This window comes from Merops nubicus, unplaced genomic scaffold (genome assembly GCF_000691845.1).
Source record: "Merops nubicus isolate BGI_N331 unplaced genomic scaffold, ASM69184v1 scaffold9291, whole genome shotgun sequence".
Taxonomy (NCBI): domain Eukaryota; kingdom Metazoa; phylum Chordata; class Aves; order Coraciiformes; family Meropidae; genus Merops; species Merops nubicus.
In genome coordinates, this window is record NW_008586202.1 from 982 (window position 1) to 5,571 (window position 4,590).

The following is a 4,590-nucleotide window of genomic DNA, read 5'->3' on the forward strand; positions in this document are numbered from 1 at the left end:
GGTCACCAACACACGGGTGTCCATGGCCACCAAGTGCTGCTTAGGGCTGGGGGGACCAGGGCACTGCCAGGTCCAGGCTGAGTAAACTCCTTGCAGCCTCCTGGATGTGCCAGCATGGGCGAGGAGATCCCACAGCCTGACCTGGGGGGACAGGCAGAGAGCTCAGGGGACCTGTCCCCCCTTTTCCATGCGAGCCAACAGTGCTGCTAAAGCAGCAGCTGGGCAAAGCCAGGCCAAGACCTTCAGTGACACCCTTCTCCATCCCTCTGGGAGCCTTTGCCCTGTGGCACAGGGAGAGGCTGTGTGGTGTCCCCGTGGTGGTGGTGAGGGCTCTGGCAGGGCTCCTGGATGCCCCCAGGCCACGGGTGGGGTTTTTCCTTCCCCTGAAGCAGGGGCTCAGACCTTGCCTGCAGCCCCAGAGCGGGTGGATGCGGGGCTGTTCCAGCACGCCTGCCCCATGCTGCGTGTAGGAGAGGCTGAGCTCAGCCAGGAATGCTGACTTGGATGGGATTCCTGGGGCAGGAGCTGCCCGGCTCTATAATCTGTGATGAATGCACTTGCTCCCACATGCCTATGTAGAACCAGAGCCGTACATACCTTCGCCTACACGTGTTCGTGCACCCACCGCTGGGCACACGCAGCCTCTGGGTTAATGCCCAACGAAGCCTTCCTAAAACTGGCTGCAGGATGCTGCCCAGAAACGGGCTGCTGGGTGCAAACCCAGGCACATCGTCCCTGTGCATGCCACCAAATGGTGTATGGCTGAAGGTCCTGTGCAGGATGCTCCCTGTCTACGCCCAGCCCTCCCTGGATGGGTGGGAGGACATCCCCACGGTCCTTTTTTTGGAGAGGTCTCCTTGTAAGTGGCCTGCTCCCAGGGCCAGAGCCATCCCAAGGTGGGACTGCAGCCTTGGCAGCTCAGCGCTGGGCGCCTGTCCAGCTGGTCTGTGAAATTGGGTCTGGATGAGGCTCTCCTTGGACCTAACAGTGGTTTTTAGCCCATGCAGCACGTCCCAGTGCTGAACTAAGAGGTTGAGACTCTTTGGAGCTCTGATCCCTTTGCAGCTCTGGCCTGCAGGTCTCCTTTTGCTGGGTGCTTCTCTAGACTTGCTTGGAGAGCCTCTTCTCCCAGGCCCCAGCACGGCTTTTGCTGGGCAGCCCCACTTTCCTGGGCTTCTGCTTTCACCCAGTTCTTTCCCACCCTCTGAAACTGTTTTCCCTTGTGCCCCGCGACCTGGGAGACCCAACCACACCTTAAATCACTCCTTTGATAAAGGACTGGGTGACTCACCGAGAGTGCTTCTCCCTGGCCCTCCTGCCACAGCTTGGGACCTTATTGAGCTCATTTGCAAGGCAAACAGCTCTGCCAGCCCCGTGCTGGGTGCTGGGTGCCCAGCTGAGCACCCTCCCAAAGCACACCCTCCATCCTTCCTCGCAGAGGGGACTGGTTTTGGCCGTGGGGTCACTGGGCATCTCCAGTGGGATCCTCTGTTCATACAGGCTGATAGGAAGTGTCTCCAGGTGTTGGCCACCAACTTCACGTTGAGGGATGTACCCCCCTGTGCTGGTGCTGTGACATCCCTGTGTCCCAGCGAGCTCTTCCCCAGAGCTCCTGGGGGTTCTGGGGTGTCCTGGCTGATGTGGGTGTGAATGTCAACTAAGTGCCAACCCACTGGTGCTCACGGGTGGTGCTGGGGGGCACGTGGGGCTCTGTCCATCTATCCATGGGACACTCCACTGGTGGGAGGTGCAGGAGAGTCTGGAGACACTGGCACTGAGTTCCTCCATGGCCACATCTGCAAAATGCCCCAAGAGGCTGGGGAAGGGGAGAAGGGTCTGAGGAGAGCACGGGGAAGGAGGTGGGGTCAGTGCTGGAGATGTTTCCTCCTGCCTGGCTCTGCTGCAGCTCGTGCTTCACCTTAAACCCATTAACCCCAGTTAAGTCACTGGTTTTGTCTGGCCCAGAAGCAGCGGGTCTGGGAGCTTCCCAGCCCTGCCATGGGCTGGGTAGGGTCTGGTGTGGGACTGAGCCATAGAATCATAGAATGCTCTGAGCTGGAAGGGACCTCAAAGGTCACCTAGTCCAACCCCCTGCAGTGGGCAGGGACATCCCCAACTCACCGGGTGGTTCAGAGCCCATGGAGCCAGCACTGAGGCACTGGGTGCTGTCTCTGTCCTCACCTTCAGAGGGACTGGGTGCCACCTTAGCTCCACCACGGGAGCAGCAGCTTTCCCTTGAGCCCAGGGGGGCTGGACTCACACAGCACTGACTTCCCTCAGCAGGGGGGTGTCCCCTGGGCAAAGGTGCCTTGAAAAGCAGCAAGGAAGCAGAATCAAGCCCCTTATTAACACTAAGCCTCAATTTATTTGGTTTTATTTTATTTTTTGAAGTGCTTTCTTCCTTTTGCAGAGGACACTTGCTGAGGAGGGTGGAGGGGATCAATGGTGGAGGTGGGGAGAGCCCCACAGTCCCCAGCTAAGCCTCCTCTGCTCCCAGTCCCCCCCAAATCACACCGTAAAACATCCCTGGGCACAAACCCTTCCTCCTGCACACCCTCCCTGCAGTGGGCATCTGCTCTTGAGGAGGAAAAACATCCTGGGTGGGAAGCGTGCTCCAGTGCTGGGCTAGGTGGGGGAACAGCGAGCCAAAAAATACCCAGACTAGCCAAAATGCTAAATGGGGATGAGGGGACAGGGTGGGTGCTTTGGAGATGCCAGAAGTAGGTTTGTGGACATGGGAAGGTACCCAGGAGGAGTTTGTGAGGTGTTTTGGCCTTCTCTCTTGGCTTGATTTGAGGTTACTCCTGGCTGGGAGGTGGGGAAGGGCTCTGTGGGGCTGCCCGACCTCACTGGTGTGCTGCTGCAAATTCAAGATGTTGAGGAAATGGCAGCTTGAAACAGTCTGGGACAAAAGCAGCAGCATGGGGACATGGGGTTGGTGCTGAGCAGCAGCTTTGCCAGGGCAGTGTCACTGCAGGGAGCTGGTTGGTGCAGCTGCTTTGCTGCTTAGGAACCACTGCTGGTAACTCCTGGGAGATCTGTGCTTGGGGAAAGGGAGCTTTTGGGACTGAGTCTGGGCTGGGGGAACAGCTGCTGATGTGGGGTGCCCTGGGGGCCATCATCCAGGCAAAGCAAACCAGTGGCCAAGCAGGGAAAGGAGCTGTGAGGCCTCGATTTGGTTCCTGCTCCACTGGGATGGACGGGGTGATGCTGTGAGCCCGGGGAGCCACCACGGTCAGGAGTGACCCCATCTTGTCTTGTGTCCCTGATAAACCAGCACCAAACGGTGTGGGCTCCAGAGGGGAGCAGAAAGGCAGCGTGGGTGCCTGTGCTTGCCGGGGGATGCGTGACCCCATCCCTGGGGGGCCCCCAGAACCTGCTGGAGGCTCTGGGACCAGCACTGTGGGCTTGCAGAGGGGCAGGGCCAGTGGCAAACCTGCCTGCACGGCGGTTGGCTGTTGCAGGTGAAAGAACACCTTTGGTAGCTGGCATTGTGACTGCAGGTGGATTTGCAGGGTGGAGCAGTTCAGGGAAACGCAGCTGGTTAAAGGGTAACTCCAGCACTGCCGGGTCAGGACGAACCCGGCTCTGCAGGGAGGAGAAGCACACAAGGCCAGGAGCACCTTCCTCCTCCCAGAGCTGGGGGAAAGCTGCAGTTTTGTGCCTGCCCTGTGTTCACTCACTTTGCTGTTATTCCCCCCTGAGGGCTCAGTGCCCATCCTGCACCCCGAGCCAGAGAGGCTGACCCCGTGCCTGACACCGAGCTCTTCTCCTCCTCCTCTTCTTCACCTCCAGAGGTTGATGAGCTTTGCAGTGGCAAGCTTCCAGCCTGGATTGGGGCTCCCTTTTTCCCAGAGCACTCCTTCCCTGGACCATGGCATGCTGGAGCTCCCCTCAGCCTTGGGAGGAAGGCTCTCTCCTCTGCCCCAGCCCAGGTTCCTGTTGCAGGAGTGATGCCTCCACCTCAGCCCCAGCTCGAGGTGTCCCACAGCCGTGGATCCCAGCCCTGGATGAGCTGCTTTTCCCCTCCCCTGATCTCTGCCTCTCACGAGGCCAAGCCTGCTGGTCCCGGGCCAGGGAATCACTTTGTGCTCAATGTTTTGAAGCAGGCAGAAAGCCCCACTGGAACCCAGCGATGACTTGCGTGGCTTAAAGCTAACCAGATGCTCACCCCTGGGCTGCGGGCAGCGGGCTCTTAGATGCACAGGATCCGGCCTCTTGGGCTGCACAGGGGTCATTTGAAAAGGCAAAGGGTGAAGTTTTTATTGTCTCATCCAGCTCAGGACCATCCTCCAGGTGCTGGGATGGCAAGAGGCTGTTTTCTCATTAACACCTGAGAGATGAAAGCTCTCCCTGTGCCCGGCGTCCTCCCCGCAGCACGCGGCCGTGCATCCCAACTGCTCTGATAGCAGAGGGAGCTTCAGCCTGCCCCGTCCTGCTGTGGTAATACTGGTTATTAGTGGGAGGGTGTCCTGGCCCCAGCACTCACCCAGGTGACTCACGTCCACCCTGTCAGAATCCTTCTCTTTTCAGCAATTTTTGACTGCAGAATGCGAGTCTGGAGTATCGGTTTAATAAAAATAACGCTTT

The 4,590-nt window shown here is 58.8% G+C and overlaps 1 protein-coding gene across 1 annotated transcript in view; it reads left to right on the forward strand.

Moving 5' to 3' along the window:
* Positions 1 to 4,590, forward strand: part of LOC103780872 (inositol 1,4,5-trisphosphate receptor type 3) — a 24,628-nt gene that overhangs the window by 582 nt on the left and 19,456 nt on the right. The window lies entirely within an intron of this gene.